This window comes from Lepisosteus platostomus, chromosome 8 (genome assembly GCF_059453375.1).
Source record: "Lepisosteus platostomus isolate fLepPlt1 chromosome 8, fLepPlt1.hap1, whole genome shotgun sequence".
Lineage (NCBI taxonomy): Eukaryota > Metazoa > Chordata > Actinopteri > Semionotiformes > Lepisosteidae > Lepisosteus > Lepisosteus platostomus.
The window spans coordinates 34680833-34696356 of record NC_142618.1 but is presented as its reverse complement, the minus strand read 5'-3'; positions in this window follow the sequence as shown (position 1 = coordinate 34696356).

The following is a 15524-nucleotide window of genomic DNA, read 5'->3' as shown; positions in this document are numbered from 1 at the left end:
GCTGAAAAACACGTTTTGAAAAGTGTACTGTTACTGCCCCATAACTTACATGGGGTTGACCAAACTTGCAGAAACATGTTTATTTCTGCTGAAAAACATGTTTTGACACTTTCAGCACACTGGGGTTAAGATCTGAGTGTGTGGGCTCTTCTGAGCCTTGTTGCTACATGGGGATTCAGTTGTCTGAAAAAACGCGTTTATTTCGGGCTGAAAAACACGTTTTGAAAAGTGTACTGTTACTGCCCCATAACTTACATGGGGTTGACCAAACTTGCAGAAACATGTTTATTTCTGCTGAAAAACATGTTTTGACACTTTCAGCACACTGGGGTTAAGATCTGAGTGTGTGGGCTCTTCTGAGCCTTGCTGCTACATGGGGATTCAGTTGTCTGAAAAAACGCGTTTATTTCGGGCTGAAAAACACGTTTTGCAGAGTGTACTGTTACTGCCCCATAACTTACATGGGATTGACCAAACTTGCAGAAACATGTTTATTTCTGCTGAAAAACACGTTTTGACCCTTTCTGCACACTGGGGTTAAGAGCTGAGTGTGTGGGCTCTTCTGAGACTTGCTGCTACATGGGTATTCAGTTGTCTGAAAAAACGCGTTTATTTCGGGCTGAAAAACACGTTTTGAAAAGTGTACTGTTACTGCCCCATAACTTACATGGGGTTGACCAAACTTGCAGAAACATGTTTATTTCTGCTGAAAAACATGTTTTGACACTTTCAGCACACTGGGGTTAAGATCTGAGTGTGTGGGCTCTTCTGAGCCTTGTTGCTACATGGGGATTCAGTTGTCTGAAAAAACGCGTTTATTTCGGGCTGAAAAACACGTTTTGAAAAGTGTACTGTTACTGCCCCATAACTTACATGGGGTTGACCAAACTTGCAGAAACATGTTTATTTCTGCTGAAAAACATGTTTTGACACTTTCAGCACACTGGGGTTAAGATCTGAGTGTGTGGGCTCTTCTGAGCCTTGCTGCTACATGGGTATTCAGTTGTCTGAAAAAACGCGTTTATTTCGGGCTGAAAAACACGTTTTGAAAAGTGTACTGTTACTGCCCCATAACTTACATGGGGTTGACCAAACTTGCAGAAACATGTTTATTTCTGCTGAAAAACATGTTTTGAACCTTTCTGCACACTGGGGTTAAGATCTGAGTGTGTGGGCTCTTCTGAGCCTTGCTGCTACATGGGGATTCAGTTGTCTGAAAAAACGCGTTTATTTCGGGCTGAAAAACACGTTTTGAAAAGTGTACTGTTACTGCCCCATAACTTACATGGGGTTGACCAAACTTGCAGAAACATGTTTATTTCTGCTGAAAAACATGTTTTGACACTTTCAGCACACTGGGGTTAAGATCTGAGTGTGTGGGCTCTTCTGAGCCTTGTTGCTACATGGGGATTCAGTTGTCTGAAAAAACGCGTTTATTTCGGGCTGAAAAACACGTTTTGAAAAGTGTACTGTTACTGCCCCATAACTTACATGGGGTTGACCAAACTTGCAGAAACATGTTTATTTCTGCTGAAAAACATGTTTTGACACTTTCAGCACACTGGGGTTAAGATCTGAGTGTGTGGGCTCTTCTGAGCCTTGTTGCTACATGGGGATTCAGTTGTCTGAAAAAACGCGTTTATTTCGGGCTGAAAAACACGTTTTGAAAAGTGTACTGTTACTGCCCCATAACTTACATGGGGTTGACCAAACTTGCAGAAACATGTTTATTTCTGCTGAAAAACATGTTTTGACACTTTCAGCACACTGGGGTTAAGATCTGAGTGTGTGGGCTCTTCTGAGCCTTGCTGCTACATGGGGATTCAGTTGTCTGAAAAAACGCGTTTATTTCGGGCTGAGAAACACGTTTTGCAGAGTGTACTGTTACTGCCCCATAACTTACATGGGGTTGACCAAACTTGCAGAAACATGTTTATTTCTGCTGAAAAACACGTTTTGACCATTTCTGCACACTGGGGTTAAGATCTGAGTGTGTGGGCTCTTCTGAGCCTTGCTGCTACATGGGTATTCAGTTGTCTGAAAAAACGCGTTTATTTCGGGCTGAAAAACACGTTTTGAAAAGTGTACTGTTACTGCCCCATAACTTACATGGGGTTGACCAAACTTGCAGAAACATGTTTATTTCTGCTGAAAAACATGTTTTGACACTTTCAGCACACTGGGGTTAAGATCTGAGTGTGTGGGCTCTTCTGAGCCTTGTTGCTACATGGGGATTCAGTTGTCTGAAAAAACGCGTTTATTTCGGGCTGAAAAACACGTTTTGAAAAGTGTACTGTTACTGCCCCATAACTTACATGGGGTTGACCAAACTTGCAGAAACATGTTTATTTCTGCTGAAAAACATGTTTTGACACTTTCAGCACACTGGGGTTAAGATCTGAGTGTGTGGGCTCTTCTGAGCCTTGCTGCTACATGGGGATTCAGTTGTCTGAAAAAACGCGTTTATTTCGGGCTGAAAAACACGTTTTGCAGAGTGTACTGTTACTGCCCCATAACTTACATGGGGTTGACCAAACTTGCAGAAACATGTTTATTTCTGCTGAAAAACATGTTTTGACACTTTCAGCACACTGGGGTTAAGATCTGAGTGTGTGGGCTCTTCTGAGCCTTGCTGCTACATGGGTATTCAGTTGTCTGAAAAAACGCGTTTATTTCGGGCTGAAAAACACGTTTTGAAAAGTGTACTGTTACTGCCCCATAACTTACATGGGGTTGACCAAACTTGCAGAAACATGTTTATTTCTGCTGAAAAACATGTTTTGACACTTTCAGCACACTGGGGTTAAGATCTGAGTGTGTGGGCTCTTCTGAGCCTTGTTGCTACATGGGGATTCAGTTGTCTGAAAAAACGCGTTTATTTCGGGCTGAAAAACACGTTTTGAAAAGTGTACTGTTACTGCCCCATAACTTACATGGGGTTGACCAAACTTGCAGAAACATGTTTATTTCTGCTGAAAAACATGTTTTGACACTTTCAGCACACTGGGGTTAAGATCTGAGTGTGTGGGCTCTTCTGAGCCTTGTTGCTACATGGGGATTCAGTTGTCTGAAAAAACGCGTTTATTTCGGGCTGAAAAACACGTTTTGAAAAGTGTACTGTTACTGCCCCATAACTTACATGGGGTTGACCAAACTTGCAGAAACATGTTTATTTCTGCTGAAAAACATGTTTTGACACTTTCAGCACACTGGGGTTAAGATCTGAGTGTGTGGGCTCTTCTGAGCCTTGTTGCTACATGGGGATTCAGTTGTCTGAAAAAACGCGTTTATTTCGGGCTGAAAAACACGTTTTGAAAAGTGTACTGTTACTGCCCCATAACTTACATGGGGTTGACCAAACTTGCAGAAACATGTTTATTTCTGCTGAAAAACATGTTTTGACACTTTCAGCACACTGGGGTTAAGATCTGAGTGTGTGGGCTCTTCTGAGCCTTGTTGCTACATGGGGATTCAGTTGTCTGAAAAAACGCGTTTATTTCGGGCTGAAAAACACGTTTTGAAAAGTGTACTGTTACTGCCCCATAACTTACATGGGGTTGACCAAACTTGCAGAAACATGTTTATTTCTGCTGAAAAACATGTTTTGACACTTTCAGCACACTGGGGTTAAGATCTGAGTGTGTGGGCTCTTCTGAGCCTTGTTGCTACATGGGTATTCAGTTGTCTGAAAAAACGCGTTTATTTCGGGCTGAAAAACACGTTTTGAAAAGTGTACTGTTACTGCCCCATAACTTACATGGGGTTGACCAAACTTGCAGAAACATGTTTATTTCTGCTGAAAAACATGTTTTGACACTTTCAGCACACTGGGGTTAAGATCTGAGTGTGTGGGCTCTTCTGAGCCTTGTTGCTACATGGGGATTCAGTTGTTTGAAAAAACGCGTTTATTTCGGGCTGAAAAACACGTTTTGAAAAGTGTACTGTTACTGCCCCATAACTTACATGGGGTTGACCAAACTTGCAGAAACATGTTTATTTCTGCTGAAAAACATGTTTTGACACTTTCAGCACACTGGGGTTAAGATCTGAGTGTGTGGGCTCTTCTGAGCCTTGCTGCTACATGGGGATTCAGTTGTCTGAAAAAACGCGTTTATTTCGGGCTGAGAAACACGTTTTGCAGAGTGTACTGTTACTGCCCCATAACTTACATGGGGTTGACCAAACTTGCAGAAACATGTTTATTTCTGCTGAAAAACACGTTTTGACCATTTCTGCACACTGGGGTTAAGATCTGAGTGTGTGGGCTCTTCTGAGCCTTGCTGCTACATGGGTATTCAGTTGTCTGAAAAAACGCGTTTATTTCGGGCTGAAAAACACGTTTTGAAAAGTGTACTGTTACTGCCCCATAACTTACATGGGGTTGACCAAACTTGCAGAAACATGTTTATTTCTGCTGAAAAACATGTTTTGACACTTTCAGCACACTGGGGTTAAGATCTGAGTGTGTGGGCTCTTCTGAGCCTTGTTGCTACATGGGGATTCAGTTGTCTGAAAAAACGCGTTTATTTCGGGCTGAAAAACACGTTTTGAAAAGTGTACTGTTACTGCCCCATAACTTACATGGGGTTGACCAAACTTGCAGAAACATGTTTATTTCTGCTGAAAAACATGTTTTGACACTTTCAGCACACTGGGGTTAAGATCTGAGTGTGTGGGCTCTTCTGAGCCTTGCTGCTACATGGGGATTCAGTTGTCTGAAAAAACGCGTTTATTTCGGGCTGAAAAACACGTTTTGCAGAGTGTACTGTTACTGCCCCATAACTTACATGGGGTTGACCAAACTTGCAGAAACATGTTTATTTCTGCTGAAAAACATGTTTTGACACTTTCAGCACACTGGGGTTAAGATCTGAGTGTGTGGGCTCTTCTGAGCCTTGCTGCTACATGGGTATTCAGTTGTCTGAAAAAACGCGTTTATTTCGGGCTGAAAAACACGTTTTGAAAAGTGTACTGTTACTGCCCCATAACTTACATGGGGTTGACCAAACTTGCAGAAACATGTTTATTTCTGCTGAAAAACATGTTTTGACACTTTCAGCACACTGGGGTTAAGAGCTGAGTGTGTGGGCTCTTCTGAGCCTTGCTGCTACATGGGTATTCAGTTGTCTGAAAAAACGCGTTTATTTCGGGCTGAAAAACACGTTTTGAAAAGTGTACTGTTACTGCCCCATAACTTACATGGGGTTGACCAAACTTGCAGAAACATGTTTATTTCTGCTGAAAAACATGTTTTGACACTTTCAGCACACTGGGGTTAAGATCTGAGTGTGTGGGCTCTTCTGAGCCTTGTTGCTACATGGGGATTCAGTTGTCTGAAAAAACGCGTTTATTTCGGGCTGAAAAACACGTTTTGAAAAGTGTACTGTTACTGCCCCATAACTTACATGGGGTTGACCAAACTTGCAGAAACATGTTTATTTCTGCTGAAAAACATGTTTTGACACTTTCAGCACACTGGGGTTAAGATCTGAGTGTGTGGGCTCTTCTGAGCCTTGCTGCTACATGGGGATTCAGTTGTCTGAAAAAACGCGTTTATTTCGGGCTGAAAAACACGTTTTGCAGAGTGTACTGTTACTGCCCCATAACTTACATGGGATTGACCAAACTTGCAGAAACATGTTTATTTCTGCTGAAAAACACGTTTTGACCCTTTCTGCACACTGGGGTTAAGAGCTGAGTGTGTGGGCTCTTCTGAGACTTGCTGCTACATGGGTATTCAGTTGTCTGAAAAAACGCGTTTATTTCGGGCTGAAAAACACGTTTTGAAAAGTGTACTGTTACTGCCCCATAACTTACATGGGGTTGACCAAACTTGCAGAAACATGTTTATTTCTGCTGAAAAACATGTTTTGACACTTTCAGCACACTGGGGTTAAGATCTGAGTGTGTGGGCTCTTCTGAGCCTTGTTGCTACATGGGGATTCAGTTGTCTGAAAAAACGCGTTTATTTCGGGCTGAAAAACACGTTTTGAAAAGTGTACTGTTACTGCCCCATAACTTACATGGGGTTGACCAAACTTGCAGAAACATGTTTATTTCTGCTGAAAAACATGTTTTGACACTTTCAGCACACTGGGGTTAAGATCTGAGTGTGTGGGCTCTTCTGAGCCTTGCTGCTACATGGGTATTCAGTTGTCTGAAAAAACGCGTTTATTTCGGGCTGAAAAACACGTTTTGAAAAGTGTACTGTTACTGCCCCATAACTTACATGGGGTTGACCAAACTTGCAGAAACATGTTTATTTCTGCTGAAAAACATGTTTTGAACCTTTCTGCACACTGGGGTTAAGATCTGAGTGTGTGGGCTCTTCTGAGCCTTGCTGCTACATGGGGATTCAGTTGTCTGAAAAAACGCGTTTATTTCGGGCTGAAAAACACGTTTTGCAGAGTGTACTGTTACTGCCCCATAACTTACATGGGGTTGACCAAACTTGCAGAAACATGTTTATTTCTGCTGAAAAACATGTTTTGACACTTTCAGCACACTGGGGTTAAGATCTGAGTGTGTGGGCTCTTCTGAGCCTTGTTGCTACATGGGGATTAAGTTGTCTGAAAAAACGCGTTTATTTCGGGCTGAAAAACACGTTTTGAAAAGTGTACTGTTACTGCCCCATAACTTACATGGGGTTGACCAAACTTGCAGAAACATGTTTATTTCTGCTGAAAAACATGTTTTGACACTTTCAGCACACTGGGGTTAAGATCTGAGTGTGTGGGCTCTTCTGAGCCTTGTTGCTACATGGGGATTCAGTTGTTTGAAAAAACGCGTTTATTTCGGGCTGAAAAACACGTTTTGAAAAGTGTACTGTTACTGCCCCATAACTTACATGGGGTTGACCAAACTTGCAGAAACATGTTTATTTCTGCTGAAAAACATGTTTTGACACTTTCAGCACACTGGGGTTAAGATCTGAGTGTGTGGGCTCTTCTGAGCCTTGCTGCTACATGGGGATTCAGTTGTCTGAAAAAACGCGTTTATTTCGGGCTGAGAAACACGTTTTGCAGAGTGTACTGTTACTGCCCCATAACTTACATGGGGTTGACCAAACTTGCAGAAACATGTTTATTTCTGCTGAAAAACACGTTTTGACCATTTCTGCACACTGGGGTTAAGATCTGAGTGTGTGGGCTCTTCTGAGCCTTGCTGCTACATGGGTATTCAGTTGTCTGAAAAAACGCGTTTATTTCGGGCTGAAAAACACGTTTTGAAAAGTGTACTGTTACTGCCCCATAACTTACATGGGGTTGACCAAACTTGCAGAAACATGTTTATTTCTGCTGAAAAACATGTTTTGACACTTTCAGCACACTGGGGTTAAGATCTGAGTGTGTGGGCTCTTCTGAGCCTTGTTGCTACATGGGGATTCAGTTGTCTGAAAAAACGCGTTTATTTCGGGCTGAAAAACACGTTTTGAAAAGTGTACTGTTACTGCCCCATAACTTACATGGGGTTGACCAAACTTGCAGAAACATGTTTATTTCTGCTGAAAAACATGTTTTGACACTTTCAGCACACTGGGGTTAAGATCTGAGTGTGTGGGCTCTTCTGAGCCTTGCTGCTACATGGGGATTCAGTTGTCTGAAAAAACGCGTTTATTTCGGGCTGAAAAACACGTTTTGCAGAGTGTACTGTTACTGCCCCATAACTTACATGGGGTTGACCAAACTTGCAGAAACATGTTTATTTCTGCTGAAAAACATGTTTTGACACTTTCAGCACACTGGGGTTAAGATCTGAGTGTGTGGGCTCTTCTGAGCCTTGCTGCTACATGGGTATTCAGTTGTCTGAAAAAACGCGTTTATTTCGGGCTGAAAAACACGTTTTGAAAAGTGTACTGTTACTGCCCCATAACTTACATGGGGTTGACCAAACTTGCAGAAACATGTTTATTTCTGCTGAAAAACATGTTTTGACACTTTCAGCACACTGGGGTTAAGATCTGAGTGTGTGGGCTCTTCTGAGCCTTGTTGCTACATGGGGATTCAGTTGTCTGAAAAAACGCGTTTATTTCGGGCTGAAAAACACGTTTTGAAAAGTGTACTGTTACTGCCCCATAACTTACATGGGGTTGACCAAACTTGCAGAAACATGTTTATTTCTGCTGAAAAACATGTTTTGACACTTTCAGCACACTGGGGTTAAGATCTGAGTGTGTGGGCTCTTCTGAGCCTTGTTGCTACATGGGGATTCAGTTGTCTGAAAAAACGCGTTTATTTCGGGCTGAAAAACACGTTTTGAAAAGTGTACTGTTACTGCCCCATAACTTACATGGGGTTGACCAAACTTGCAGAAACATGTTTATTTCTGCTGAAAAACATGTTTTGACACTTTCAGCACACTGGGGTTAAGATCTGAGTGTGTGGGCTCTTCTGAGCCTTGTTGCTACATGGGTATTCAGTTGTCTGAAAAAACGCGTTTATTTCGGGCTGAAAAACACGTTTTGAAAAGTGTACTGTTACTGCCCCATAACTTACATGGGGTTGACCAAACTTGCAGAAACATGTTTATTTCTGCTGAAAAACATGTTTTGACACTTTCAGCACACTGGGGTTAAGATCTGAGTGTGTGGGCTCTTCTGAGCCTTGTTGCTACATGGGGATTCAGTTGTTTGAAAAAACGCGTTTATTTCGGGCTGAAAAACACGTTTTGAAAAGTGTACTGTTACTGCCCCATAACTTACATGGGGTTGACCAAACTTGCAGAAACATGTTTATTTCTGCTGAAAAACATGTTTTGACACTTTCAGCACACTGGGGTTAAGATCTGAGTGTGTGGGCTCTTCTGAGCCTTGCTGCTACATGGGGATTCAGTTGTCTGAAAAAACGCGTTTATTTCGGGCTGAGAAACACGTTTTGCAGAGTGTACTGTTACTGCCCCATAACTTACATGGGGTTGACCAAACTTGCAGAAACATGTTTATTTCTGCTGAAAAACACGTTTTGACCATTTCTGCACACTGGGGTTAAGATCTGAGTGTGTGGGCTCTTCTGAGCCTTGCTGCTACATGGGTATTCAGTTGTCTGAAAAAACGCGTTTATTTCGGGCTGAAAAACACGTTTTGAAAAGTGTACTGTTACTGCCCCATAACTTACATGGGGTTGACCAAACTTGCAGAAACATGTTTATTTCTGCTGAAAAACATGTTTTGACACTTTCAGCACACTGGGGTTAAGATCTGAGTGTGTGGGCTCTTCTGAGCCTTGTTGCTACATGGGGATTCAGTTGTCTGAAAAAACGCGTTTATTTCGGGCTGAAAAACACGTTTTGAAAAGTGTACTGTTACTGCCCCATAACTTACATGGGGTTGACCAAACTTGCAGAAACATGTTTATTTCTGCTGAAAAACATGTTTTGACACTTTCAGCACACTGGGGTTAAGATCTGAGTGTGTGGGCTCTTCTGAGCCTTGCTGCTACATGGGGATTCAGTTGTCTGAAAAAACGCGTTTATTTCGGGCTGAAAAACACGTTTTGCAGAGTGTACTGTTACTGCCCCATAACTTACATGGGGTTGACCAAACTTGCAGAAACATGTTTATTTCTGCTGAAAAACATGTTTTGACACTTTCAGCACACTGGGGTTAAGATCTGAGTGTGTGGGCTCTTCTGAGCCTTGCTGCTACATGGGTATTCAGTTGTCTGAAAAAACGCGTTTATTTCGGGCTGAAAAACACGTTTTGAAAAGTGTACTGTTACTGCCCCATAACTTACATGGGGTTGACCAAACTTGCAGAAACATGTTTATTTCTGCTGAAAAACATGTTTTGACACTTTCAGCACACTGGGGTTAAGATCTGAGTGTGTGGGCTCTTCTGAGCCTTGTTGCTACATGGGGATTCAGTTGTCTGAAAAAACGCGTTTATTTCGGGCTGAAAAACACGTTTTGAAAAGTGTACTGTTACTGCCCCATAACTTACATGGGGTTGACCAAACTTGCAGAAACATGTTTATTTCTGCTGAAAAACATGTTTTGACACTTTCAGCACACTGGGGTTAAGATCTGAGTGTGTGGGCTCTTCTGAGCCTTGTTGCTACATGGGGATTCAGTTGTCTGAAAAAACGCGTTTATTTCGGGCTGAAAAACACGTTTTGAAAAGTGTACTGTTACTGCCCCATAACTTACATGGGGTTGACCAAACTTGCAGAAACATGTTTATTTCTGCTGAAAAACATGTTTTGACACTTTCAGCACACTGGGGTTAAGATCTGAGTGTGTGGGCTCTTCTGAGCCTTGTTGCTACATGGGGATTCAGTTGTCTGAAAAAACGCGTTTATTTCGGGCTGAAAAACACGTTTTGAAAAGTGTACTGTTACTGCCCCATAACTTACATGGGGTTGACCAAACTTGCAGAAACATGTTTATTTCTGCTGAAAAACATGTTTTGACACTTTCAGCACACTGGGGTTAAGATCTGAGTGTGTGGGCTCTTCTGAGCCTTGTTGCTACATGGGGATTCAGTTGTCTGAAAAAACGCGTTTATTTCGGGCTGAAAAACACGTTTTGAAAAGTGTACTGTTACTGCCCCATAACTTACATGGGGTTGACCAAACTTGCAGAAACATGTTTATTTCTGCTGAAAAACATGTTTTGACACTTTCAGCACACTGGGGTTAAGATCTGAGTGTGTGGGCTCTTCTGAGCCTTACTGCTACATGGGGATTCAGTTGTCTGAAAAAACGCGTTTATTTCGGGCTGAAAAACACGTTTTGCAGAGTGTACTGTTACTGCCCCATAACTTACATGGGGTTGACCAAACTTGCAGAAACATGTTTATTTCTGCTGAAAAACACGTTTTGACCCTTTCTGCACACTGGGGTTAAGATCTGAGTGTGTGGGCTCTTCTGAGCCTTGCTGCTACATGGGTATTCAGTTGTCTGAAAAAACGCGTTTATTTCGGGCTGAAAAACACGTTTTGAAAAGTGTACTGTTACTGCCCCATAACTTACATGGGGTTGACCAAACTTGCAGAAACATGTTTATTTCTGCTGAAAAACATGTTTTGACACTTTCAGCACACTGGGGTTAAGATCTGAGTGTGTGGGCTCTTCTGAGCCTTGCTGCTACATGGGGATTCAGTTGTCTGAAAAAACGCGTTTATTTCGGGCTGAAAAACACGTTTTGCAGAGTGTACTGTTACTGCCCCATAACTTACATGGGGTTGACCAAACTTGCAGAAACATGTTTATTTCTGCTGAAAAACACGTTTTGACCCTTTCTGCACACTGGGGTTAAGATCTGAGTGTGTGGGCTCTTCTGAGCCTTGCTGCTACATGGGTATTCAGTTGTCTGAAAAAACGCGTTTATTTCGGGCTGAAAAACACGTTTTGAAAAGTGTACTGTTACTGCCCCATAACTTACATGGGGTTGACCAAACTTGCAGAAACATGTTTATTTCTGCTGAAAAACATGTTTTGACACTTTCAGCACACTGGGGTTAAGATCTGAGTGTGTGGGCTCTTCTGAGCCTTGTTGCTACATGGGGATTCAGTTGTCTGAAAAAACGCGTTTATTTCGGGCTGAAAAACACGTTTTGAAAAGTGTACTGTTACTGCCCCATAACTTACATGGGGTTGACCAAACTTGCAGAAACATGTTTATTTCTGCTGAAAAACATGTTTTGACACTTTCAGCACACTGGGGTTAAGAGCTGAGTGTGAGGGCTCTTCTGAGCCTTGCTGCTACATGGGTATTCAGTTGTCTGAAAAAACGCGTTTATTTCGGGCTGAAAAACACGTTTTGAAAAGTGTACTGTTACTGCCCCATAACTTACATGGGGTTGACCAAACTTGCAGAAACATGTTTATTTCTGCTGAAAAACATGTTTTGACACTTTCAGCACACTGGGGTTAAGATCTGAGTGTGTGGGCTCTTCTGAGCCTTGCTGCTACATGGGGATTCAGTTGTCTGAAAAAACGCGTTTATTTCGGGCTGAAAAACACGTTTTGCAGAGTGTACTGTTACTGCCCCATAACTTACATGGGATTGACCAAACTTGCAGAAACATGTTTATTTCTGCTGAAAAACACGTTTTGACCCTTTCTGCACACTGGGGTTAAGAGCTGAGTGTGTGGGCTCTTCTGAGACTTGCTGCTACATGGGTATTCAGTTGTCTGAAAAAACGCGTTTATTTCGGGCTGAAAAACACGTTTTGAAAAGTGTACTGTTACTGCCCCATAACTTACATGGGGTTGACCAAACTTGCAGAAACATGTTTATTTCTGCTGAAAAACATGTTTTGACACTTTCAGCACACTGGGGTTAAGATCTGAGTGTGTGGGCTCTTCTGAGCCTTGTTGCTACATGGGGATTCAGTTGTCTGAAAAAACGCGTTTATTTCGGGCTGAAAAACACGTTTTGAAAAGTGTACTGTTACTGCCCCATAACTTACATGGGGTTGACCAAACTTGCAGAAACATGTTTATTTCAGCTGAAAAACATGTTTTGAAACTTTCTGCACACTGGGGTTAAGATCTGAGTGTGTGGGCTCTTCTGAGCCTTGCTGCTACATGGGGATTCAGTTGTCTGAAAAAACGCGTTTATTTCGGGCTGAAAAACACGTTTTGAAAAGTGTACTGTTACTGCCCCATAACTTACATGGGGTTGACCAAACTTGCAGAAACATGTTTATTTCTGCTGAAAAACATGTTTTGACACTTTCAGCACACTGGGGTTAAGATCTGAGTGTGTGGGCTCTTCTGAGCCTTACTGCTACATGGGGATTCAGTTGTCTGAAAAAACGCGTTTATTTCGGGCTGAAAAACACGTTTTGCAGAGTGTACTGTTACTGCCCCATAACTTACATGGGGTTGACCAAACTTGCAGAAACATGTTTATTTCTGCTGAAAAACACGTTTTGATCCTTTCTGCACACTGGGGTTAAGATCTGAGTGTGTGGGCTCTTCTGAGCCTTGCTGCTACATGGGTATTCAGTTGTCTGAAAAAACGCGTTTATTTCGGGCTGAAAAACACGTTTTGAAAAGTGTACTGTTACTGCCCCATAACTTACATGGGGTTGACCAAACTTGCAGAAACATGTTTATTTCTGCTGAAAAACATGTTTTGACACTTTCAGCACACTGGGGTTAAGAGCTGAGTGTGAGGGCTCTTCTGAGCCTTGCTGCTACATGGGTATTCAGTTGTCTGAAAAAACGCGTTTATTTCGGGCTGAAAAACACGTTTTGAAAAGTGTACTGTTACTGCCCCATAACTTACATGGGGTTGACCAAACTTGCAGAAACATGTTTATTTCTGCTGAAAAACATGTTTTGACACTTTCAGCACACTGGGGTTAAGATCTGAGTGTGTGGGCTCTTCTGAGCCTTGTTGCTACATGGGGATTCAGTTGTCTGAAAAAACGCGTTTATTTCGGGCTGAAAAACACGTTTTGAAAAGTGTACTGTTACTGCCCCATAACTTACATGGGGTTGACCAAACTTGCAGAAACATGTTTATTTCTGCTGAAAAACATGTTTTGAAACTTTCTGCACACTGGGGTTAAGATCTGAGTGTGTGGGCTCTTCTGAGCCTTGCTGCTACATGGGGATTCAGTTGTCTGAAAAAACGCGTTTATTTCGGGCTGAAAAACACGTTTTGAAAAGTGTACTGTTACTGCCCCATAACTTACATGGGGTTGACCAAACTTGCAGAAACATGTTTATTTCTTCTGAAAAACATGTTTTGACACTTTCAGCACACTGGGGTTAAGATCTGAGTGTGTGGGCTCTTCTGAGCCTTGCTGCTACATGGGGATTCAGTTGTCTGAAAAAACGCGTTTATTTCGGGCTGAAAAACACGTTTTGAAAAGTGTACTGTTACTGCCCCATAACTTACATGGGGTTGACCAAACTTGCAGAAACATGTTTATTTCTGCTGAAAAACATGTTTTGACACTTTCAGCACACTGGGGTTAAGATCTGAGTGTGTGGGCTCTTCTGAGCCTTGCTGCTACATGGGTATTCAGTTGTCTGAAAAAACGCGTTTATTTCGGGCTGAAAAACACGTTTTGAAAAGTGTACTGTTACTGCCCCATAACTTACATGGGGTTGACCAAACTTGCAGAAACATGTTTATTTCTGCTGAAAAACATGTTTTGACACTTTCAGCACACTGGGGTTAAGATCTGAGTGTGTGGGCTCTTCTGAGCCTTGTTGCTACATGGGGATTCAGTTGTCTGAAAAAACGCGTTTATTTCGGGCTGAAAAACACGTTTTGAAAAGTGTACTGTTACTGCCCCATAACTTACATGGGGTTGACCAAACTTGCAGAAACATGTTTATTTCTGCTGAAAAACATGTTTTGACACTTTCAGCACACTGGGGTTAAGATCTGAGTGTGTGGGCTCTTCTGAGCCTTGCTGCTACATGGGGATTCAGTTGTCTGAAAAAACGCGTTTATTTCGGGCTGAAAAACACGTTTTGCAGAGTGTACTGTTACTGCCCCATAACTTACATGGGGTTGACCAAACTTGCAGAAACATGTTTATTTCTGCTGAAAAACACGTTTTGACCCTTTCTGCACACTGGGGTTAAGATCTGAGTGTGTGGGCTCTTCTGAGCCTTGCTGCTACATGGGTATTCAGTTGTCTGAAAAAACGCGTTTATTTCGGGCTGAAAAACACGTTTTGAAAAGTGTACTGTTACTGCCCCATAACTTACATGGGGTTGACCAAACTTGCAGAAACATGTTTATTTCTGCTGAAAAACATGTTTTGACACTTTCAGCACACTGGGGTTAAGATCTGAGTGTGTGGGCTCTTCTGAGCCTTGCTGCTACATGGGGATTCAGTTGTCTGAAAAAACGCGTTTATTTCGGGCTGAAAAACACGTTTTGAAAAGTGTACTGTTACTGCCCCATAACTTACATGGGGTTGACCAAACTTGCAGAAACATGTTTATTTCTGCTGAAAAACATGTTTTGACACTTTCAGCACACTGGGGTTAAGAGCTGAGTGTGAGGGCTCTTCTGAGCCTTGCTGCTACATGGGTATTCAGTTGTCTGAAAAAACGCGTTTATTTCGGGCTGAAAAACACGTTTTGAAAAGTGTACTGTTACTGCCCCATAACTTACATGGGGTTGACCAAACTTGCAGAAACATGTTTATTTCTGCTGAAAAACATGTTTTGACACTTTCAGCACACTGGGGTTAAGATCTGAGTGTGTTGGCTCTTCTGAGCCTTGTTGCTACATGGGGATTCAGTTGTCTGAAAAAACGCGTTTATTTCGGGCTGAAAAACACGTTTTGAAAAGTGTACTGTTACTGCCCCATAACTTACATGGGGTTGACCAAACTTGCAGAAACATGTTTATTTCTGCTGAAAAACATGTTTTGACACTTTCAGCACACTGGGGTTAAGATCTGAGTGTGTGGGCTCTTCTGAGCCTTGCTGCTACATGGGGATTCAGTTGTCTGAAAAAACGCGTTTATTTCGGGCTGAAAAACACGTTTTGCAGAGTGTACTGTTACTGCCCCATAACTTACATGGGATTGACCAAACTTGCAGAAA